This window comes from Salvia splendens, chromosome 4 (assembly GCF_004379255.2).
Source record: "Salvia splendens isolate huo1 chromosome 4, SspV2, whole genome shotgun sequence".
NCBI lineage: Eukaryota > Viridiplantae > Streptophyta > Magnoliopsida > Lamiales > Lamiaceae > Salvia > Salvia splendens.
The window spans coordinates 29,083,760-29,109,113 of record NC_056035.1 but is presented as its reverse complement, the minus strand read 5'-3'; positions in this window follow the sequence as shown (position 1 = coordinate 29,109,113).

Genomic DNA, 25,354 nt, shown 5'->3' with positions numbered 1-25,354 from the left:
ATAGAAGCCATTGTTTGCCCTTCCGTAACAGCTTGGCTATCACAGTGGATCAATACTGGTGGCACTGGCTTAGACCAATATGGAATATCTTCAAGGAAGTTCTTAAGCCACTCGGCTTCCTCACCAGCTTTATCTAAACCTTGAATTTCGATTCCATGGTCGATCGTCTGTTTCGTGGATTTCCACGAGATAGCACCACTCCCAATAGTAAAGACGTATGTACTTGTTGAAAGTGAGTCTTTATTGTCGGATATCTAATTTGCATCACAGTACCCTTCAAGTATTGGGGGTATCTCGAGAAGTGTAGTCCATGATTTTATGTATGTTTTAAGTATCTCAAAACCCTTACAAGAGCTCTCCAATGCTCTCTGCTTGGATTGCGCGTGTAACGACTTAACTTGTTCACGGCACAAAAAATGTCAGGTCGAGTGCAATTAGTCAAGTACATAATGCACCCTATGACCCGGACATACTCTTCTTGTGCAACTGGCTCGCCTTTGTTTTTGCTCAAGTGAATTCCGAGTTCAATAGGAGTCTTAACCGGCGCGCAATCATAAGCATTGAATTTCTTCAATATTTTCTCAACATAATGTGATTGTGATAAGATGATTCCGTCCGATGTTCTTAGAATCTTCATTCCAAGAATTACATCGGCTAGACCCATGTCTTTCATGTCAAAATTTCTCTTTAACATGGCCTTTGTATCGTTAATCACTTGAGTGTTACTTCCCAAGATTAACATATCATCAACGTATTGACATACTATAACATGACCGTTATCAGTGCTCTTAATGTAGACACATTTGTCGCATTCATTGATTTTAAACCCATTTGATAACATCACATTATCAAATTTCAAGTGTCATTGCAACGGTGCTTGTTTTAATCCATATAGTGACTTTACGAGTTTGCATACCTTTTTTTCTTGCCCAGGTACTACAAACCCTTCTGGTTGTTCCATATAGATTTCATCTTCTAATTCACCATTTAGAAACGCAGTCTTTACATCCATTTGATGAATCTCAAGATTGTGCAGTGCAGCAATGGCGAGAAGCACTCGTATAGATGTAATCCTTGTTACAGGTGAATAGGTATCGAAGAAGTCGTGTCCTTCCTTTTGTTTAAAACCCTTCACTACTAGTCGGGCCTTATATTTATCAACTGTTCCATTGGCCTTAAATTTCCTTTTAAGGACCCATTTGCATCCTAAAGGTTTTGCACCTTCAGGTAGATCAACCAACACCCAAGTGTGGTTTAGCAAAATAGAATCAATTTCGCTTTGAACGGCTTCTCTCCAATATAGCCTGTTTGGGCCATCAAAGGCTACTTTTATTGATGTTGGTTCTTCATCTAACATAAAAGCAATGTAGTCAGGACCAAATGTTTTTGGTGTTCTGACCCTATTACCAGGTCTTAGTACCGTATCGTTTGGATCGGACATTGTACGCTTGCGCGATTCAGGTTCTTCATCCAATGATTTAGAACTAGCGGTTTCCTCTTCAATTCTCGTCTCAGAATTGGTTGCGGCCTCTTCTTTGTTTTTGTCTTTGCAAGGAAATATATTTTCAAGAAATACGGCATTCCTTGACTCGATTGTTGTTCCTACAGTTATAGTCTGTATTTCAGACTTGCAAACAACAAATCGATATGCACTACTGTTAAGTGCATATCCAATGAAGATACAATCAACTGTTTTAGGGCCAATTGTAACTTCTTTGGGCGGGGGAACCATCACCTTCGCCAAACACCCCTACACTTTAAAGTATTTGTAGGATGGTTTCATTTCTTTCCACAACTAATAAGGAGTGATGTCCTTTTCTTTGAGTGAGATTTTGTTTAGGATATAGTTGGCTGTCAAGATAGCCTCCCTCCACATGTTATGGGGCAATCCTGAACTAAGTAGCAGCGTATTCATCATCTCTTTTAGAGTTCGATTTTTGCGTTCTGCAACACTATTAGATTGTGGTGAGTATGGAGCAGTTGTGTGATGAATTATACCACTTGCATTGCATAATTCCTCAAACGAGGCGTAATACAACCCAAAAGAAGGAACAAAGAAAAATAAACTGAAATGAAATTACAAAGAAGAAATCGAAACAATAAACCATAAAATAGTGTAAGCCGAGTCGAGGAGTCCTCTTTCTGCAAGAGGAGATACGCCCCGGTAGTGCTCTCGGATTGGCGTGTCGTCCCCAAAGATAAAACGGCTTCGTCTCTGATGAAGCAACACCGCTATCAGCAGAGCTTCGGCGAACTGTATGGAGGCGAAGGCAGAGCTTCGGCAGAAGAACAATGCAAGAGAGGGAGAGAGCTTATGCTTTATATGATTGTGAATGGTGTGTAGAATGCAAGAGTATGCATGCCTATTTATAGGCCAAGTCCAATACATGTGGAGGAGTCAAATCACCCATTAAGGCTAATTGTAACGGTCGGCGGTTACAAACGTTACAAGCTCAATCATGGAGCATGAACCTGGACGGATGTACTTGGACATCTCTCACGTAGTTGTTCATTCCAGAGATGTATCTGGACAACCCGATCAATGTGCACGCATTCTACGAAGCTTTCTCCTTATGCTAAATTGCCACATTGTTTTGTCTACGTATTCAAAATTAAGTAATTAATTTCATATCTCCTTATATTATGACATACTTTAATATATTATTTCTCACTCACCGGGAATCGGTTTAGAGAAAATGAATATACCACAATCATCTACTCGGAGTGTAGATCGATTATAAATTATTTAATTTATACAAAATTAAATATTCCGTCACTTGAACAATCCGTCAAATTGCATGGACCGGATCATGATTCCAACACTTTGTTCAAATTGATTGACGGTACATGAATGGAGAATCAATTCAATTTGCGATTGGGAGCACACCTCGATGGTGGAGATCAAGCAGCAACACAGCTGCACCGATAGCAGCGGTGATCTGCCATCGAGACGATCAACGGCTGTTCGATGACTTCGGCGAACGGGCAGTGACGGTGCGAAGATGTTGCAATAGCAGCGACGGCATCCCGCAGTGCAGCGCCGGAGCTGCGACATCGACATAGCAGCGTCGGAGGAGTCGAACAGCAGCCATGGGGACGACGAGCAGGCTGGCCAAGCTGTGTCAGCAGCCCAAGTTCTCGAGCTGGGCAGTCTGTGCGACACAGAAAAGCAGTGGCTCGTGAATCGAGCTGGAGCCTTTCGTGGGCAGTTCCTGAACTCGACGATCTACGGAGGCGAGAGCATGCGACCTCGCAACGCCATGGCCTGTGACTTCACTTTCCAAAACTTGATTAGGGTTTCCTAATCCTTGGATTCAATTTTGAAAATAATTCAAGATTAATTTGGAAATAAGATTTGAGTATTTTTTTTGGGATTTTATATAATATATGAAATTTAATTATGAATTAAATCATGGATTAATTAGATTTTTCCTTATTTTATGGATTTATATGGATTTAATTCCTAGGTGAATCCTAGTGATATTGGAAAATGATAATCGAATTTTATCTCTATCCTATGGATTAATATGAATTTATTCCTACACGAATCCTAGTTGGATTAGATAATGATAATATTATTTTTTTCTTATCCTATGTATTTATGTGGATTTATTCATATTTGAGTTCTAGATGGATTTTGATAGTAATAATATAATACTTTATTCTTATGCTATGAATTTATATGGATTTATTCATATATGAGTTCTAGATGGATTTGAATTGTGATAATATAATATTATCTAATTTTATGGATTTATATGGATTCACTTCAAGTTAAATCCTAGATGGATTAGGATTAATATTAATATTAATTTATTTTTATCATATGGATTTGAGTAGATTTAATTCTATTAAGACAAAACCTATATGGATTAGAATAAGCATTAATCCAAGTTATCCTTATCTTTTGGATTTATATCTTTAGATAAATTAATTTATTTAAGAAATCCTGAGTAATGTTTGATATATTCTAGATTTGTATTCTTAATAGAATTAAGATTTCTAGTATTGAAGATATCACGTGGAGAAGGCGCAAGCAATCAACGATTCTTTGGAGAATCAAATCGGTAATTCTAAACCGTAGAAATCATGTTTTAGGATTTATATTCTTTAAGCATGAATTATTTGCGTTATAGCAAGCAACTATCTGTTTAACATGTGAATTGATTAATCGCATAATCGGTCAAATAGATCCTTATCTGATTTATTTGTTTTGTACAAGTCTTCCGCTGTGCAAGGGGCACCAAACCCCCACAGATACTCCCTCCGTCCCATAAAAATATGTGCACTTTCCATTTTCGTCAGTCCCATAAAAATATGTGTATTCTATTTTTGGAATGTTATATCAATTTAATAATGTAGGTCTCACTGTCTACTAACATTACTTTAACTACTATTCTCCTCATTTATCTTACTTTACCATACCATTCTCCTCATCTCTATTACTTTACCAATTTTATCTTAATTCTAATGTCAGACTCAAACTGAGATATTTTTTCAACATCCTCTACCACAACTAATCCTAGAGAGAATTATCAGAAATCGTAATACAGGATATTCAATAATAAAGACCAGAAACAAGCAAACACTTCCTCCATTTGAATTCTAAAAATGAATAATCTATATTTCCCGGCAGATTTTGGTACAGGCTGATTGACTAATATTGACCATTGTCAGAAGATCACATGAAATCAAGAATAAGATCACACGGAATCAAGAAGAAGATCACACGGAATCAGGGGAATTATATGGAATTGATATGGAAATATATTGTAATTAATTGTAATTAGGTTTACCTTATTTGTAGAGTATCCTAGTCTATATAACTTTGTAATCTCTATGTTCACGATGAATAAGACGAATATTTCCCTTATCGAGTTCTAACATGGCATCAGAGCAAGTCGAACTTGGCTCAGAAAAATTTCATCACAGCCGATAATACCTTTCTCGACAGGCGAGGATTAGGCGAACGACAAACACGAATTCGGACCAAGTTATATGGAAAGATAACTGAACCGGTTGGATCAGTTAGCAAATGTTGTTGCCACTTGATCAAGTCGATCTCGCGTTCGCTCGTTTACCCACCAAAGTAATTTATAACTCCCAATTTTGCACCACTTTAACAGTAAAGCGGCAAGTTCGGGGTCGATCCCACAGAGAAGTTGGTGTATCAAGTGTGTGAATAGTGAACAGGGGGTTGATTGCTGCCACGCTTTAACTTGGGAGTTTTTAACTACTGATTTTACTCTAGACAGAATTAAACTGACTAATTTGAACAAGGTAAATTTAACTACTGGATCAAGTGAATCATAACGAAACTGAAACTAAAACAGTAAATGTGAGGATGAAAACGAAAACAACTTCGATTAAACTAAGCTAACACTCTGGAAATTACGAAAGCAAGTAAAACCGAGAAGAGCCTCTGCGGGAAACTTAAGACTTCGCCGACAGATAACAAGTATTCTGCAGCGCTTCTTCAGTCGCCCTTTTCTAACTAAACATTACTTTATCTAAGCTAAGCTAAGCTATTCTAGAGAACTGAACTAAGGTAGAGAACTAAGCTAAACTAGGCGAAAAGTAAAGGATCAGATCTCCTTCATGTGGTAGCACATTCTCTATTTATAGGCTCGGCACGACCTCCAGCTGGATAACGATCTTGGCAGGGAATATTCGCTCATGCTGAGAGTGAGCCACTCATTGATTGCTACGTGCTCTTCTTCTAGAATGACGACGCTTTTCAGTAACAAATTAGTGACTCAGCTCCGTCCTTGCGTCTCATATATCAGCACGTGTCCCCTTCTAGAACGTTGTCCTTGATAACAGAATGTTGCGCACCATCCAGCTCATAGCCTCGCGTGTCCTTCTTCTGACATCCAGTGGTCCCCTCCTTAACTGCTTGATTACTCCCCTTGATCAACTTCCCCCGAAATCTGGCCTTTTTCGCCTATTGTACTCACTTGATCAGTTTGGTCTTGTTGCTTTGGTCAAGCGGCATTCCTGCACATTTAACACTTGCTTTGCGCGAAAAACCGATCAAGTAGAGTACATTTTATCCTTAAACCGATGCATGAAATGAGCCTTATCAAACCGCTCACACTTAAAACATACTTGTCGTCAAGTATAAAGAAAAAGAAAAGAAAAAGATAAGGCAAATTTCAGGCATGGTTTACTCATTTCAAGAAAGTAACAGAAAACGAAAAAGGAAAAACAAGACTCGAAACAAAAACACATATTCACATGTATGCATTAGACCAAATAAATTTCCAACAATCATACCCGAGGTCGAGGTCAATCCATTTGCCAGTAGCTTATGTTTCTTCTCTTTCGCGTTTGCTTGATAAAGGTGTCAGTTTGTCAAGATTGCTCAATTTAAACCTCTGTTGGATTCACTCAGTCACTCATTTCTCACCAGAGATGTTAGGACTGTTCACTCAGTATTGCCATAATTTTAATACCTCGAATCGGACTGCACAAGATAGTTCCTTAAGGTCTTTGTCTTGGGTGTAATGGGGCTTAAGGGTAGTGGTGCATCAAGGTAGGGTCCTAGGGGTTCTAAGTTTAAAAATATAAACTGTAAAAAGGAACACATGAGTCAAGAGCCCAAAGAATTAAACTATTTATCTCGCCACTGGATATCTTACGTGGTCAAGTGGCGACTTCTAGCCTTGAATTTTTGGCTTAATTTTCTAACTTCCGACTTGCTGGGTCAGGTTACAAATTTTTCCTGCCCTCTTTTTCTCAAACCTTTCTCAATATATATATATATATATATGTATATATATGTATATATATATATATATATATGGGTGCATTATAATGATAACCTCAATTTCCGTAATAACCCTATAACTAAATCTGGACCACACATTTTTAAAACCTCTTTTTACACGTATGTATGAGGTTCAGTTATACGTAAAATATTATTTCCCATGATATACAAATTTCGCTCATTTAAATACGTAAAATCTTATTTAAGTATCATTTTATCATTTTATCAGTCAAAACTATCATTTTATCAACTCAGAGTATCATTCTATCCGGCAAAACTATCATTCTATGCAATAAACCTAACATATATCATTTTATCATTTTATCAGTCAGTCAAAAGTATCATTTTATCAACTCAGAGTATCATTCTATCCGACAAAACTATCATTCTATGCAATAAACCTAACATATATCATTTTGTCATTTTATCATTTTATCAGTCAGTCAAAAGTACCATTTTATCAACTCAGAGTATCATTCTATCCGGCAAAACTATCATTCTATGCAATAAACCTAACATATATCATTTTGTCATTTTATCAGTCAAAACTATCATTTTATCAACTCAGAGTATCATTCTATCCGGCAAAACTATCATTCTATGCAATAAACCTAACATATACTCCCTCTGTCCCGCACTACTCGCACTTATTTCCTTTTTGGGCGTCCCAAGTTACTTGCACTCTTTCCATTTTTAGTAAAAATTTTCACCTACCGCCGTAATTTTTGACTTTCCTATACACTCATTCCTTAATCTCCGTGCCGAAAAGGAAAGGAGCGAGTAGCCCGGGACGGAGGGAGTATCATTTTATCAGTCAAAACTATCATTTTATCAACTCAGAGTATCATTCTATCCGGCAAAACTATCATTCTATGCAATAAACCTAACATATATCATTTTATCAGTCAGTCAAAAGTATCATTTTATCAACTCAGAGTATCATTCTATCCGGCAAAACTATCATTCTATGCAATAAACCTAACATATATCATTTTATCATTTTATCAGTCAGTCAAAAGTATCATTTTATCAACTCAGAGTATCATTCTATCCGGCAAAACTATTATTCTATGCAATAAACCTAAGAAAAATCATTTTATCATTTTATCAGTTAGTCAAAAAGTATCATTTTATCAACTCAGAGTATCATTGTATCCGGCAAAACTATCATTCTATGCAATAAACCTAACATATATCATTTTATCATTTTACGTGATATTTGGCGAAATTCAGAAATTAAATGAGGGAAATGACATAGTATCATTTTATCAACTCAGAGTATCATTCTATCCGGTAAAACTATCATTCTATGCAATAAACCTAACATATATCATTTTATTATTTTACGTGATATTTGATGAAATTTAGAAATTAAATGAGAGAAATGACATATTTACCCCCGCGCTTTTTTTTATGAAGTAAATCTAAGTTTGAATCTCAACCACAAGATTAGAAAATATGTGTGGTTCAGATTTGGTTATATGGTTATTACGTGATTTTGGGGTTATCATATGATCACAACTCTCTCTCTCTCTCTCTCTCTCTATATATATATATATATATATATATTATTTTTATTATTATTTTTGCTTGATCAACCCGATTATCTAACTTGATCAACCTGGCTACCCTTTGTTTCGACTATTTATTGATATCCCCCTTTTCCTTTGAAATTGACTCATCTTTCTGATCCATTTTCCTCACGTGTTTATAAAAAGTATATGGATGTAGGTCTTGGTTATCAAAGAAAGGGTAAAAGTGTATGGCTCAACTTGGCTAACTAAGGGGTGTCTTGCTTGACGAGGCGGGTTCGTGGAATGAAGGAAGAAAAACGGCTCAAATGGCTAGGTCCTAGTGCCTTTAGTCCTTACTACTTGTGCAATTTTCATCTCAATATTAAAAGTCAGCCTCTCATAAAATTTTTTCTTTTGTAAAAATAGTAGAAAGTGTTCTACTTTGACTTATAACTCACATATAGAGAGACTTCACAGTAAGTTAAAATTTGAGCATTTCCATCATACTTACGTCGTTCAAACTGATCAAGTTTTTTGCAATCAAGTTTCTACATGTAAGAATACTGAGTCTTTTTTCTAATTCTTCCCAAAGTAACAAGTCTTCCATTTATCTAATTTCATGCATATTGCCTATTTATTACTAACTGATATTTTGTATTTTCAAAACTTTTGACATGTATGATTTTTATTTTTTGGAACTAACCCTCCCCCTCCCACTGCATATGAACTCGTCCTCGAGGGACTGGATGCAGTGGAAAAAGGGTTAGGCACGGGCAGCGGCATAACAACAAACAAGAGAAACTTCTCACACTTAGACCGGACACTGGGCTAAGTGTGAGAAGTGCCAACAATCAATCATGCCAACAAAAAAAGAAACAACAAAAACTAAATCAGGTATAGGCAAACAACAAGGAAAGCAAAACAGGCATGCATACTTCTCACACTTAGACCCAACACAAGTCTAAGTGTGATGTGGAGTGGAGTAGCAGTTATACATACCATAAACAAATTAAAAAGTTTTGAGATTAACAAAAAAAGTTGAGATCGGGGGGGTTGTACTTAGAGATGCGGAGGGTGGCCTGGAGGATGATGGACGTCGGGTTGGAGAAGAGCTTGTAGAGGGAGGTGGTGGTCGCATAGCAAGGGTCAGTTGGCGGATAGCCTCCAGAATCCTAGCTTGAGCAACCAGCTGGGCGTGTGAGTTCTCCACCAGCTGCGTAAACATCTTCTCCATGCAGAGCCTCTATTCGTTGTTCGTTTGTGCAGCCTCCTCTGGGTCTGTTACTGGCATCATTTCCAACCTTTGCCTCTGTGGCCTTGCTGGGCTCGCCGGGCGATCAGCCGGCCTCCTCCTTTTCTCGCGGCTGGCCTCCTGCAGTTCTTCCTACCTAGTCTCCTACTGCTCTATCTGCCTCTCCTTCTAAGCCTTTGAGTTGAAACGAAGTCTCCCGTCGCACAGCAATTTAAGTACCTGAATTCTTACAAATAAATCAATGTTAAACAATTCTGGCTTTGGGCAGCGACTGGGAAGGCTCCACACCCTCCTGGAATTCCAGGGTCCAATTTCGCCTTAGGTAAGCTCCGAGAAGGTGGTAGATGTTGAGGTGGCGGGCAGGGCGATTGGCAATCTGACTTATCGAGTGAGCAATCCAGTAGCCCAGGTGCACCATCCTTTACTCCTTCATGCTCCACATAAAGTAGAGCTCGGCCAGAGTAATGATCGCCAATGTATTGGCTTGGCCAAGGAGATTGCAGGCTAGGTAGACTTCGGCAAGGTGGAGGGCCGGATCAGCAATATGGTCCCATCTGGACTCAGAAGCTTTAAACTCGGGGGCACGTCCGTTGCACAAGGCCTGCCAGACCGCCTGCTGATCAAAATCCAGCCTCCTCTGAGGAAGGCCAATGTCCCGCCTGAACCATTCTCCATTAGCGACCTGGGCCTCTGTATAGAGTCCCATCCTTACAGAAAACTCATTCAGGCTCATCTCTTGCTGACGCCTGAACACCCGGAAGGAGACGCTCTTGACCTCCAAGTTTGTACTCCCGGTAAACCGGAAGGACGTGAAAAATTCCTTAGCCAGGTTCTTTGGCACGAAGGTCTCCTCAATCTCCAGCAGCCAGTCAAAACCAATTCCAGTAATGTACTGGGTAAACTTCTCCTCAACCCGAATAGTCGCCAGGGCTAGCTGGTAGAGTTTCTTGCCGGCCTTCAGCCGTTTTGTGGGCGTCTCCCTCTGGTCCAATTTCGCCTTAGGTAGGCTCCGAGAAGGTGGTAGATGTTGAGGTGGCGGGCAGGACGATTGGCAATCTGACTTATCGAGTGAGCAATCCAGTAGCCAAGGTGCACCCTCCTTTGCTCCTTCATGCTCTACATAAAGTAGAGCTCGGCCAGAGTAATGATCGCCAATGTATAGGCTTGGCCAAGGAGATTGCAGGCTAGGTAGACTTCGGCAAGGCGGAGGGCCGGATCAGCAATATGGTCCTCTCTGGACTCAAAAGCTTTAAACTCGGGGGCACATCCGTTGCACTAGGCCTGCCAGACCGCCTGCTGATCAAAATCCAACCTCCTCTGAGGAAGGCCAATGTCCCGCCCTAACCATTCTCTATTAGCGACCTGGGCCTCTGTATAGAGTCCCATCCTTACAGAAAACTCATTCAAGCTCATCTTCTGCTGACGCCCGAACACCCGGAAGGAGACGCTCTTGACCTCCAAGTTTGTACTCCCGGTAAACCGGAAGGACATGAAAATTTCCTTAGCCAGGTTCTTTGGCACGAAGGTCTCCTCAATCTCCAGCAGCCAGTCAAAACAAATTCCAGTAATGTACTGCGTAAACTTCTCCTCAACCCGAATAGTCGCCAGGGCTGGCTCGTAGAGTTTCTTGCCGGCCTTCAGCCGTTTTGTGGGCGTCTCCCTCTGGTCCAATTTCAGGGTCCAATTTCGCCTTAGGTAGGCTCCGAGAAGGAGGTAGATGCTGAGGTGGCGGGCAGGGCGATTGGCAATCTGACTAATCGAGTGAGCAATCCAGTAGCCCAGGTGCACCCTCCTTTGCTCCTTCTTGCTCCACATAAAGTAGAGCTCGGCCAGAGTAATGATCTCCAATGTATTGGCTTGGCCAAGGAGATTGCAGGCTAGGTAGACTTCGGCAAGGCGGAGGGCCGGATCAGCAATATGGTCCCCTCTGGACTCAGAAGCTTTAAACTCGGGGGCACGTCCGTTGCACAAGGCCTGCCAGACCGCCTGCTGATCAAAATCCAGCCTTCTCTGAGGAAGGCCAATGTCCCGCCCGAACCATTCTCCATTAGCGACCTGGGCCTCTGTATAGAGTCCCATTCTTACAGAAAACTCATCTAGGCTCATCTCCTGCTGACGCCCGAACACCCGGAAGGAGACGCTCTTGACCTCCAAGTTTGTACTCCCGGTAAACCGGAAGGACGTGAAAAATTCCTTAGCCAGGTTCGTTGGCACGAAGGTCTCCTCAATCTCCAGTAGCCAGTCAAAACCAATTCCAGTAATGTACTGGGTAAACTTCTCCTCAACCCGAATAGTCGCCAGGGTTGGCTGGTAAAGTTTCTTGCCGGCCTTCAGCCGTTTTGTGGGAGTCTCCCTCTGGTCCAATTTAAGGGTCCAATTTCGCCTTAGGTAGGCTCCGAGAAGGTGGTAGATGTTGAGGTGGCGGGCAGGGCGATTGGCAATCTGACTTTTCGAGTGAGCAATCCAGTAGCCAAGGTGCACCCTCCTTTGCTCCTTCATGCTCCACATAAAGTAGAGCTCGACCAGAGTAATGATCGCCAATGTATTGGCTTGGCCAAGGAGATTGCAGGCTAGATAGACTTTGGCAAGGCGGAGGGCCGGATCAGCAATATGGTCCCCTCTGGACTCAAAAGCTTTAAACTCGGGGGCACATCCGTTGCACTAGGCCTGCCAGACCGCCTGCTGATCAAAATCCAACCTCCTCTGAAGAAGGCCAATGTCCCGCCCTAACCATTCTCTATTAGCGACCTGGGCCTCTGTATAGAGTCCCATTCTTACAGAAAACTCATCTAGGCTCATCTCCTGCTGACGCCCGAACACCCAGAAGGAGACGCTCTTGACCTCCAAGTTTGTACTCCCGGTAAACCGGAAGGACGTGAAAAATTCCTTAGCCAGGTTCGTTGGCACGAAGGTCTCCTCAATCTCCAGTAGCCAGTCAAAACCAATTCCAGTAATGTACTTGGTAAACTTCTCCTCAACCCGAATAGTCGCCAGGGCTGGCTGGTAAAGTTTCTTGCCGGCCTTCAGCCGTTTTGTGGGAGTCTCCCTCTGGTCCAATTTCAGGGTCCAATTTCGCCTTAGGTAGGATCCGAGAAGGTGGTAGATGTTGAGGTGCCGGGCATGGCGATTGGCAATCTGACTTATCGAGTGAGCAATCCAGTAGCCAAGGTGCACCCTCCTTTGCTCCTTCATGCTCCACATAAAGTAGAGCTCGGCCAGAGTAATGATCTCCAATGTATTGGCTTGGCCAAGGAGATTGCAGGCTAGGTAGACTTCGGCAAGGCGGAGGGCTGGATCAGCAATATGGTCCCCTCTGGACTCAGAAGCTTTAAACTCGGGGGCACGTCCGTTGCACAAGGCCTGCCAGACCGCCTGCTGATCAAAATCCAGCCTTCTCTGAGGAAGGCCAATGTCCCGCCCGAATTATTCTCCATTAGCGACCTGGGCCTCTGTATAGAGTCCCATTCTTACAGAAAACTCATCTAGGCTCATCTCCTGCTGACGCCCGAACACCCGGAAGGAGACGCTCTTGACTTCCAAGTTTGTACTCCCGGTAAACCGGAAGGACGTGAAAAATTCCTTAGCCAGGTTCTTTGGCACGAAGGTCTCCTCAATCTCCAGCAGCCAGTCAAAACCAATTCCAGTAATGTACTGGGTAAACTTCTCCTCAACCCGAATAGTCGCCAGGGCTGGCTGGTAAAGTTTCTTGCCGGCCTTCAGCCGTTTTGTGGGAGTCTCCCTCTGGTCCAATTTAAGGGTCCAATTTCGCCTTAGGTAAGCTCCGAGAAGGTGGTAGATGTTGAGGTGGCGGGCAGGGCGATTGGCAATCTGACTTTTCGAGTGAGCAATCCAGTAGCCAAGGTGCACCCTCCTTTGCTCCTTCATGCTCCACATAAAGTAGAGCTCGGCCAATGTATTGGCTTGGCCAAGGAGATTGCAGACTAGATAGACTTTGGAAAGGCGGAGGGCCGGATCAGCAATATGGTCCCCTCTGGACTCAAAAGCTTTAAACTTGGGGGCACATCCGTTGCACTAGGCCTGCCAGACCGCCTGCTGATCAAAATCCAACCTCCTCTGAGAAAGGCCAATGTCCCGCCCTAACCATTCTCTATTAGCGACCTGGGCCTCTGTATAGAGTCTCATTCTTACAGAAAACTCATCTAGGCTCATCTCCTGCTGACGCCCGAACACCCAGAAGGAGACGCTCTTGACCTCCAAGTTTGTACTCCCGGTAAACCGGAAGGACGTGAAACATTCCTTAGCCAGGTTCGTTGGCACGAAGGTCTCCTCAATCTCCAGCAGCCAGTCAAAACCAATTCCAGTAATGTACTTGGTAAACTTCTCCTCAACCCGAATAGTCGCCAGGGCTGGCTGGTAAAGTTTCTTGCCGGCCTTCAGCCGTTTTGTGGGAGTCTCCCTCTGGTCCAATTTCAGGGTCCAATTTTGCCTTAGGTAGGCTCCGAGAAGGTGGTAGATGTTGAGGTGGCGGGCATGGCGATTGGCAATCTGACATATCGAGTGAGCAATCCAGTAGCCAAGGTGCACCCTCCTTTGCTCCTTCATGCTCCACATAAAGTAGAGCTCGGCCAGAGTAATGATCTCCAATGTATTGGCTTGGCCAAGGAGATTGCAGGCTAGGTAGACTTCGGCAAGGCGGAGGGCCGGATCAGCAATATGGTCCCCTCTGGACTCAGAAGCTTTAAACTCGGGGGCACGTACGTTGCACAAGGCCTGCCAGACCGCCTGCTGATCAAAATCCAGCCTTCTCTGAGGAAGGCCAATGTCCCGCCCGAACCATTCTCCATTAGCGACCTGGGCCTCTGTATAGAGTCCCATTCTTACAGAAAACTCATCTAGGCTCATCTCCTGCTGACGCCCGAACACCCGGAAGGAGACGCTCTTGACCTCCAAGTTTGTACTCCCGGTAAACCGGAAGGACGTGAAAAATTCCTTAGCCAGGTTCTTTGGCACGAAGGTCTCCTCAATCTCCAGTAGCCAGTCAAAACCAATTCCAGTAATGTACTGGGTAAACTTCTCCTCAACCCGAATAGTCGCCAGGGCTGGCTGGTAAAGTTTCTTGCCGGCCTTCAGCCGTTTTGTGGGAGTCTCCCTCTGGTCCAATTTAAGGGTCCAATTTCGCCTTAGGTAGGCTCCGAGAAGGTGGTAGATGTTGAGGTGGCGGGCAGGGCGATTGGCAATCTGACTTATCGAGTGAGCAATCCAGTAGCCAAGGTGCACCCTCCTTTGCTCCTTCATGCTCCACATAAAGTAGAGCTCGGCCAGAGTAATGATCGCAAATATATTGGCTTGGCCAAGGAGATTGCAGGCTAGGTAGACTTCGGCAAGACGGAGGGCCGGATCAGCAATATGGTCCCCTTTGGACTCAGAAGCTTTAAACTCGGGGCACGTCCGTTGCACAAGGCCTGCCAGACCGCCTGTTGATCAAAATCCAGCCTTCTCTGAGGAAGGCCAATGTCCCGCCCGAACCATTCTCCATTAGCGAACTGGGCCTTTGTATAGAGTCCCATCCTTACAGAAAACTCATCCAGGCTCATCTCCTGCTGACGACCAAACACCCGGAAGGAGACGCTCTTGACCTCCAAGTTTGTACTCCTTGTAAACCGGAAGGACGTGAAAAATTCCTTAGCCAGGTTCTTTGGCACGAAGGTCTCCTCAATCTCCAGCAGCCAGTCAAAACCAATTCCAGTAATGTACTGGGTAAACTTCTCCTCAACCCGAATAGTCGCCAGGGCTGGCTGGTATAGTTTCTTGCTGGACTTCAGCCGTTTTGTGGGAGTCTCCCTCTGGTCCAATTTCAGGGTCCAATTTTGCCTTAGGTTGGCTCCGAGAAGGTGGTAGATGTTGAGGTGGCGAGCAGGGCGATTGGCAATCTGACTTATCGAGTGAGCAATCCAGTAGCCAAGGTGCACCCTCCTTTGCTCCTTCATGCTCCACATAAAGTAGAGCTCGGCCAGAGTAATGATCGCCAATGTATTAGCTTGGCCAAGGAGATTGCAGGCTAGATAGACTTTGGCAAGGCGGAGGGCCGGATAAGCAATATGGTCCCCTCTGGACTCATAAGCTTTAAACTCGGGGGCACGTCCGTTGCACAAGGCCTGCTAGACCGCCTGCTGATCAAAATACAGCCTCCTTTGAGGAAGGCCAATGTCCCGTCCTAACCATTCTCCATTAGCGACCTAGGCCTCTATATAGAGTCCCATCCTTACAGAAAACTCATTCAGGCTCATCTTCTGCTGACGCCCGAACACCCGGAAGGAGACGCTCTTGACCTCCAAGTTTATACTCCCGGTAAACCGGAAGGACGTGAAAAATTCCTTAGCCAGGTTCTTTGGCACGAAGGTCTCCTCAATCTCCAGCAGTCAGTCAAAACCAATTCCAGTAATGTACTGGGTAAACTTCTCCTCAACCCGAAGAGTCGCCAGGGCTGGCTGGTAGAGTTTCTTACCGGCCTTCAGCCGTTTTGTGGGCGTCTCCCCCTGGTCCAATTTCAGGGTCGAATTTCGCCTTAGGTAGGCTCCGAGAAGGTGGTAGATGTTGAGGTGGCGGGCAAGGTGATTGGCAATCTGACTTATCGAGTGAGCAATCCAGTAGCCCAGGTGCACCCTCCTCTGCTCCTTCATGCTCCACATAAAGTAGAGCTCGGCCAGAGTAATGATCGCAAATGTATTGGCTTGGCCAAGGAGATTGCAGGCTAGGTAGACTTCGGTAAGGCGGAAGGCCGGATCAGCAATATGGTCCCCTCTGGACTCAGAAGCTTTAAACTCGGGGGCACAACCGTTGCACAAGGCCTGCCAGACCGCCTGTTGATCAAAATCAAGCCTTCTCTGAGGAAGGCCAATGTCCCGCCCGAACCATTCTCCATTAGCGACCTGGGCCTCTGTATAGAGTCCCATTCTTACAGAAAACTCATCTAGGCTCATCTCCTGCTGACGCCCGAACACCCGGAAGGTGACGCTCTTGACCTCCAAGTTTGTACTCCCGGTAAACCGGAAGGACGTGAAAAATTCCTTAGCCAGGTTCTTTGGCACGAAGGTCTCCTCAATCTCCAGCAGCCAGTCAAAACCAATTCCAGTAATGTACTGGGTAAACTTCTCCTCAACCCGAATAGTCGCCAGGGCTGGCTGGTAAAGTTTCTTGCCGGACTTCAGCCGTTTTGTGGGAGTCTCCCTCTGGTCCAATTTCAGGGTCCAATTTCGCCTTAGGTAGGCTCCGAGAAGGTGGTTGATGTTGAGGTGGCGGGCAAGGTGATTGGCAATCTGACTTATCGAGTGAGCAATCCAGTAGCCCAGGTGCACCCTCCTCTGCTCCTTCATGCTCCACATAAAGTAGAGCTCGGCCAGAGTAATGATCGCAAATGTATTGGCTTGGCCAAGGAGATTGCAGGCTAGGTAGACTTCGGTAAGGCGGAAGGCCGGATCAGCAATATAGTCCCCTTTGGACTCAGAAGCTTTAAACTCGGGGCACGTCCGTTGCACAAGGCCTGCCAGACCGCCTGTTGATCAAAATCCAGCCTTCTCTGAGGAAGGCCAATGTCCCGCCCGAACCATTCTCCATTAGCGACCTGGGCCTTTGTATAGAGTCTCATCCTTACAGAAAACTCATCCAGGCTCATCTCCTGCTGACGACCGAACACCCAGAAGGAGACGCTCTTGACCTCCAAGTTTGTACTCCCAGTAAACCGGAAGGACGTGAAAAATTCCTTAGCCAGGTTCTTTGGCACGAAGGTCTCCTCAATCTCCAGCAGCCAGTCAAAACCAATTCCAGTAATGTACTGGGTAAACTTTTCCTCAACCCGAATAGTCGCCAGGGCTGGCTGGTAGAGTTTCTTGCCGGCCTTCAGCCTTTTTGTTGGCGTCCCCCTCTGGTCCGATTTCAGGGTCCAATTTCGCCTTAGGTAGGCTCCGAGAAGGTGGTAGATGTTGAGGTGGCGGGCAGGGCGATCGGCAATCTGACTTATCGAGTGAGCAATCCAGTAGCCAGGGCTGGCTGGTAAAGTTTCTTGCCGGACTTCAGTCGTTTTGTGGGAGTCTCCCTCTGGTCCAATTTCAGGGTCCAATTTCGCCTTAGGTAGGGTCCGAGAAGGAGGTAGATGTTGAGGTGGCGGGCAGGGCGATTGACAATCTGACTTATCGAGTGAGCAATCCAGTAGCCAAGGTGCACCCTCCTTTGCTCCTTCATGCTCCACATAAAGTAGAGCTCGGCCAGAGTAATGATCGCCAATGTATTAGCTTGGCCAAGGAGATTGCAGGCTAGATAGACTTTGGCAAGGCGGAGGGCCGGATAAGCAATATGGTCCCCTCTGGACTCATAAGCTTTAAACTCGGGGGCACGTCCGTTGCACAAGGCCTGCTAGACCGCCTGCTGATCAAAATACAGCCTCCTTTGAGGAAGGCCAATGTCCCGTCCTAACCATTCTCCATTAGCGACCTAGGCCTCTATATAGAGTCCCATCCTTACAGAAAACTCATTCAGGCTCATCTTCTGCTGACGCCCGAACACCCGGAAGGAGACGCTCTTGACCTCCAAGTTTATACTCCCGGTAAACCGGAAGGACGTGAAAAATTCCTTAGCCAGGTTCTTTGGCACGAAGGTCTCCTCAATCTCCAGCAGTCAGTCAAAACCAATTCCAGTAATGTACTGGGTAAACTTCTCCTCAACCCGAAGAGTCGCCAGGGCTGGCTGGTAGAGTTTCTTGCCGGCCTTCAGCCGTTTTGTGGGCGTCTCCCCCTGGTCCAATTTCAGGGTCGAATTTCGCCTTAGGTAGGCTCCGAGAAGGTGGTAGATGTTGAGGTGGCGGGCAAGGTGATTGGCAATCTGACTTATCGAGTGAGCAATCCAGTAGCCCAGGTGCACCCTCCTCTGCTCCTTCATGCTCCACATAAAGTAGAGCTCGGCCAGAGTAATGATCGCAAATGTATTGGCTTGGCCAAGGAGATTGCAGGCTAGGTAGACTTCGGTAAGGCGGAAGGCCGGATCAGCAATATGGTCCCCTCTGGACTCAGAAGCTTTAAACTCGGGGGCACAACCGTTGCACAAGGCCTGCCAGACCGCCTGTTGATCAAAATCAAGCCTTCTCTGAGGAAGGCCAATGTCCCGCCCGAACCATTCTCCATTAGCGACCTGGGCCTCTGTATAGAGTCCCATTCTTACAGAAAACTCATCTAGGCTCATCTCCTGCTGACGCCCGAACACCCGGAAGGTGACGCTCTTGACCTCCAAGTTTGTACTCCCGGTAAACCGGAAGGACGTGAAAAATTCCTTAGCCAGGTTCTTTGGCACGAAGGTCTCCTCAATCTCCAGCAGCCAGTCAAAACCAATTCCAGTAATGTACTGGGTAAACTTCTCCTCAACCCGAATAGTCGCCAGGGCTGGCTGGTAAAGTTTCTTGCCGGACTTCAGCCGTTTTGTGGGAGTCTCCCTCTGGTCCAATTTCAGGGTCCAATTTCGCCTTAGGTAGGCTCCGAGAAGGTGGTTGATGTTGAGGTGGCGGGCAAGGTGATTGGCAATCTGACTTATCGAGTGAGCAATCCAGTAGCCCAGGTGCACCCTCCTCTGCTCCTTCATGCTCCACATAAAGTAGAGCTCGGCCAGAGTAATGATCGCAAATGTATTGGCTTGGCCAAGGAGATTGCAGGCTAGGTAGACTTCGGTAAGGCGGAAGGCCGGATCAGCAATATGGTCCCCTTTGGACTCAGAAGCTTTAAACTCGGGGCACGTCCGTTGCACAAGGCCTGCCAGACCGCCTGTTGATCAAAATCCAGCCTTCTCTGAGGAAGGCCAATGTCCCGCCCGAACCATTCTCCATTAGCGACCTGGGCCTTTGTATAGAGTCTCATCCTTACAGAAAACTCATCCAGGCTCATCTCCTGCTGACGACCGAACACCCAGAAGGAGACGCTCTTGACCTCCAAGTTTGTACTCCCAGTAAACCGGAAGGACGTGAAAAATTCCTTAGCCAGGTTCTTTGGCACGAAGGTCTCCTCAATCTCCAGCAGCCAGTCAAAACCAATTCCAGTAATGTACTGGGTAAACTTTTCCTCAACCCGAATAGTCGCCAGGGCTGGCTGGTAGAGTTTCTTGCCGGCCTTCAGCCTTTTTGTGGGCGTCCCCCTCTGGTCCGATTTCAGGGTCCAATTTCGCCTTAGGTAGGCTCCGAGAAGGTGGTAGATGTTGAGGTGGCGGGCAGGGCGATCGGCAATCTGACTTATCGAGTGAGCAATCCAGTAGCCAGGGCTGGCTGGTAAAGTTTCTTGCCGGACTTCAGTCGTTTTGTGGGAGTCTCCCTCTGGTCCAATTTCAGGGTCCAATTTCGCCTTAGGTAGGCTCCGAGAAGGTGGTAGATGTTGAGGTGGCGGGCAGGGCGATTGGCAATCTGACTTATCGAGTGAGCAATCCAGTAGCCAAGGTGCACCCTCCTTTGCTCCTTCATGCTCCACATAAAGTAGAGCTCGGCCAGAGTAATGATCGCCAATGTATTGGCTTGGCCAAGGAGATTGCAGGCTAGAGAGACTTTGGCAAGGCGGAGGGCCGGATAAGCAATATGGTCCCCTCTGGACTCATAAGCTTTAAACTCGGGGGCACGTCCGTTGCACAAGGCCTGCCAGACCGCCTGCTGATCAAAGTACAGCCTCCTTTGAGGAAGGCCAATGTCCCGTCCTAACCATTCTCCATTAGCGACCTGGGCCTCTATATAGAGTCCCATCCTTACAGAAATCTCATTCAGGCTCATCTTCTGCTGACGCCCGAACACCCGGAAGGAGACGCTCTTGACCTCCAAGTTTGTACTCCCGGTAAAGCGGAAGGACGTGAAAAATTCCTTAGCCAGGTTCTTTGGCACGAAGGTCTCCTCAATCTCCAGCAGTCAGTCAAAACATATTCCAGTAATGTACTGGGTAAACTTCTCTTCAACCCGAATAGTCGCCAGGGCTGGCTGGTAGAGTTTCTTGCCGGCCTTCAGCCGTTTTGTGGGCGTCTCCCCCTGGTCCAATTTCAGAGTCGAATTTCGCCTTAGGTAGGCTCCGAGAAGGTGGTAGATGTTGAGGTGGCGGGCAAGGTGATTGGCAATCTGACTTATCGAGTGAGCAATCCAGTAGCCCAGGTGCACCCTCCTCTGCTCCTTCATGCTCCACATAAAGTAGAGCTCGGCCAGAGTAATGATCGCAAATGTATTGGCTTGGCCAAGGAGATTGCAGGCTAGGTAGACTTCGGTAAGGCGGAGGGCCGGATCAGCAATATGGTCCCCTCTGGACTCAGAAGCTTTAAACTCGGGGGCACAGCCGTTGCACAAGGCCTGCCAGACCGCCTGTTGATCAAAATCAAGCCTTCTCTGAGGAAGGCCAATGTCCCGCCCGAACCATTCTCCATTAGCGACCTGGGCCTCTGTATAGAGTCCCATTCTTACAGAAAACTCATCTAGGCTCATCTCCTGCTGACGCCCGAACACCCGGAAGGTGACGCTCTTGACCTCCAAGTTTGTACTCCCGGTAAACCGGAAGGACGTGAAAAATTCCTTAGCCAGGTTCTTTGGCACGAAGGTCTCCTCAATCTCCAGCAGCCAGTCAAAACCAATTCCAGTAATGTACTGGGTAAACTTCTCCTCAACCCGAATAGTCGCCAGGGCTGGCTGGTAAAGTTTCTTGCCGGACTTCAGGCGTTTTGTGGGAGTCTCCCTCTGGTCCAATTTCAGGGTCCAATTTCGCCTTAGGTAGGCTCCGAGAAGGTGGTAGATGTTGAGGTGGCGGGCAGGGCGATTGGCAATCTGACTTATCGAGTGAGCAATCTAGTAGCCAAGGTGCACCCTCCTTTGCTCCTTCATGCTCCACATAAAGTAGAGCTCGGCCAGAGTAATGATCGCCAATGTATTAGCTTGGCCAAGGAGATTGCAGGCTAGATAGACTTTGGCAAGGCAGAGGGCCGGATAAGCAATATGGTCCCCTCTGGACTCATAAGCTTTAAACTCGGGGGCACGTCCGTTGCACAAGGCCTGCTAGACCGCCTGCTGATCAAAATACAGCCTCCTTTGAGGAAGGCCAATGTCCCGTCCTAACCATTCTCCATTAGCGACCTAGGCCTCTATATAGAGTCCCATCCTTACAGAAAACTCATTCAGGCTCATCTTCTGCTGACGCCCGAACACGCGGAAGGAGACGCTCTTGACCTCCAAGTTTGTACTCCCGGTAAACCGGAAGGACGTGAAAAATTCCTTAGCCAGAATCTTTGGCACGAAGGTCTCCTCAATCTCCAGCAGTCAGTCAAAACCAATTCCAGTAATGTACTGGGTAAACTTCTCCTCAACCCGAAGAGTCGCCAGGGCTGGCTGGTAGAGTTTCTTGCCGGCCTTCAGCCGTTTTGTGGGCGTCTCCCCCTGGTCCAATTTCAGGGTCGAATTTCGCCTTAGGTAGGCTCCGAGAAGGTGGTAGATGTTCAGGTGGCGGGCAGGGTAATTGGCAATCTGACTTATCGAGTGAGCAATCCAGTAGCCCAGGTGCACCCTCCTCTCCTCCTTCATGCTCCACATAAAGTAGAGCTCGGCCAGAGTAATGATCGCAAATGTATTGGCATGGCCAAGGAGATTGCAGGCTAGGTAGACTTCGGCAAGACGGAGGGCCGGATCAGCAATATGGTCCCCTTTGGACTCAGAAGCTTTAAACTCGGGGCACGTCCGTTGCACAAGGCCTGCCAGACCGCCTGTTGATCAAAATCCAGCCTTCTCTGAGGAAGGCCAATGTCCCGCCCGAACCATTCTCCATTAGCGACCTGGGCCTCTGTATAGAGTCCCATCCTTACAGAAAACTCATCTAGGCTCATCTCCTGCTGACGACCGAACACCCGGAAGGAGACGCTCTTGACCTCCAAGTTTGTACTACCGGTAAACCGGAAGGACTTGAAAAATTCCTTAGCCAGGTTCTTTGGCACGAAGGTCTCCTCAATCTCCAGCAGCCAGTCAAAACCAATTCCAGTAATGTACTGCGTAAACTTCTCCTCAACCCGAATAGTCGCCAGGGCTGGCTGGTAGAGTTTCTTGCCGGCCTTCAGCCGTTTGTGGGCGTCTCCCTCTAGTGGATCTCCTCGTTCCACTTGGGGTTGTCAAATATCAGCATCTGATTGAGGAGATCCGTGGTCAATACCACAGTTTGTTTGGGATAGTCGGCGGCGGGGGGTGGTGCAGGCCTTCCTTGTTGCCTGCGGGATGTCCGGGCCCACCCTATCTCTCTCTCCTCATCTTCTTCTTGTGGAGGGGCAGGTTGGTCTGCAATGGAAATTTCAATGCCCCGGGTTGCGGGGCGCATCTTTTTTGGGGAAGGCAAAACAGTCCCCTTCCCTTTCCTCTTCCTTTCAGCCTTCTGACGGCTGTCTTCAATTGCCTCGGCCTCTTGGTTTATCGCTCCAACGGCTCCTTGGTTTCCGGCTCATCCAATATCGACCGCACTACACGAGGTCTCTCCACCCGCTCCTCCCCCGCCCTCGGTATGCTGGCCACCCCGGCCTCCACCTCCTCTATCAACCGGTTGATCTTCATTCTGCGCGTCCGACGTACTGGAAGACGAGGATGAAGCTGGGATTTATTCGATCAGCATTTTTATTGATAATGTAGGTAGGTCTTGGTAGAGAAGACGATGTTTTGGAGAGAGAGTTTTGAACTTTGGGAGAATTCTTTACGGGAGCAAAAAGAATGTACTGTAGGCGGCTTGGGTGAAAGTGGTACGGATCTGAAATCTTCCTTTTATAATGATATCGCGACTGTTGGGATTCTCTACTGTTGAGATCCATGTGGCTCTTCACGTATAGGCGCGCCTTTTCAGAGTGCCAGTTGGCTTACCTTACTCGATACTCTTCGTCCCTCTCTCTAGGGCGTCCCTTCATGTGGCAGTTGGCGCCGTCTGACACCCTTCCAATGACTGCACACGTCCTTTCATCACCTGCCCCTGATAAACTCAATCAATGTACTACCCATTAAATTCAAATTGCACTGATCAAGTGGACAAGTAATTTTGGATAAAAAACCAAATAGTTCCACTTGATCAGTTTCCTTCCTTCCGTCTAACTTTTAAATAACTAAGAAAATAAAACTATCACACGAAAAACTATTTACACTAACTACTAAGGACTTGATCGGGTTCTTTTAGGATGTCACTTGATCAGTTTAATTGATTAGAATTTAATGCTTGATCAAGCAGACTACCCATGAGTACCCGATCATTCCTTCTACCTGGTCACTGGTTGAGATTGGGCAGGATTAGTGGAATTTCTTCCACCATACCCGCTTTGGCCTTGTCTTTGTAGGGATCAACCCTATTACTCTTCAACACAAAGGAGAACGAATTGGGGGGTCTCCTTGGATGTTCGCCTCCTGTGTGTGCACTGCCATGGTGGTACGAGGGTCTGCCCATCTCGAAATTCACCTTCTGGATACCAGTTTGAGTTGACACTGGAAGAGTAGCTCTTCCTGCCCCGCTATGAGCTCTTCCTTTCTTAAAGCGGGGTCGAGTCTGCGTTGTCTATCAAGGTGGGGTGCCATTCCTTCTTCTAACATGGCGGGATGCATGCACAGTCCTGGGTCAATCTCTGCTGTTTTCTACTTGACCACCCCCTGTCCCATCCTCTGTTCTTTCATCATTTGTTCTCTCTGTCCTTGCAGATTTGGTTTGACTGGTTCTTGGTACATCTGGTTGGACAGTCTTTCGAGGGTAACTGGCGATGTAGGTAGAGATAATAGTTGCTTCGTAGGCGAGGGATTTTCCTTCAGCATTCCTTTCAACGGGGCGGCTTGGTCAGGTGGTTTTTCAACCCCTTCCGGTCGAGTGATCTCTTCTGACTCAGCTGGTCGTGGCGGTTTACAGAAATCCATAATTGCCTTTTCGATGGCTTGATCATCTATTTCCCCAGTCATCGTTACATCAAACCATTCAGCTGCTTCCCTCTTAAGCTGTTCATCTTCAGTGGAACCAGAGGGTGGTTCTTTGAAGGGTTCCTTTTCTAGATACTTTTGTTCCCGAGGACTGACAGCGTCTACTGGTTGAATGCTCTCGCTGTCCTGTGGCTTCCTCACAGCTTTATCAATTTCGAATGTAAGTTGTTCTCCATTAAAACCCAGCTTCATCGTCCCATGGCGGACGTCGATGACTGTGCTGGCTGTGGATAGGAATGACCTTCCCAAAATGATGCCAACAGACTCTTCCGCTCCTGGCTCTGTCGTCTTTATGACGAAGAAGTCGGCAGGGACATGAATTTGTTCACCTTGACGATTTCTTCTTCCAGAACTCCCTCGGGGTAAAGGCAAGACCTGTCTGCTAGCTGTATCACCATATCGGTTTTGACAAGCTCAGCATCTTCCAGCTTCTTGTATACAGAATACGGCAAAATATTGATGGAAGCCCCTGAGGTCGCACATTGCGTGCTCCATTTGAACGTCTCTGATGGAAAATGGGAGCGTGAATACCCCTGGGTCAGTCTTCTTGGGAGGAAGATCACTAGGTTGGATTGCTACGGCTTCATTTTCTACTTCGACCATCCTTCTCTTCTCAGTAATTTGTTCAAGGGCGTTAGGCTCTCATTCTTTTGTGACTTGATCAAGGGTGCTGGACTCAAAGCTTTCTTTATGACTGGGTTCGTCTTCGGGTGCTGGAGAAGTCGCAGATGGGCTTTGATAAACTCCTTCTGATTTCAGAGAGACTGCATTCATTCTCTCGCTCAGGTGGTGGCTGTACTGTAGCCGAAATCCTTCCTTCATTTCCCCTAAGTTCACCCAGTGACATGGCGACTTGAGATAACTATTTTGTGAGCATATCGAGTGCAGCC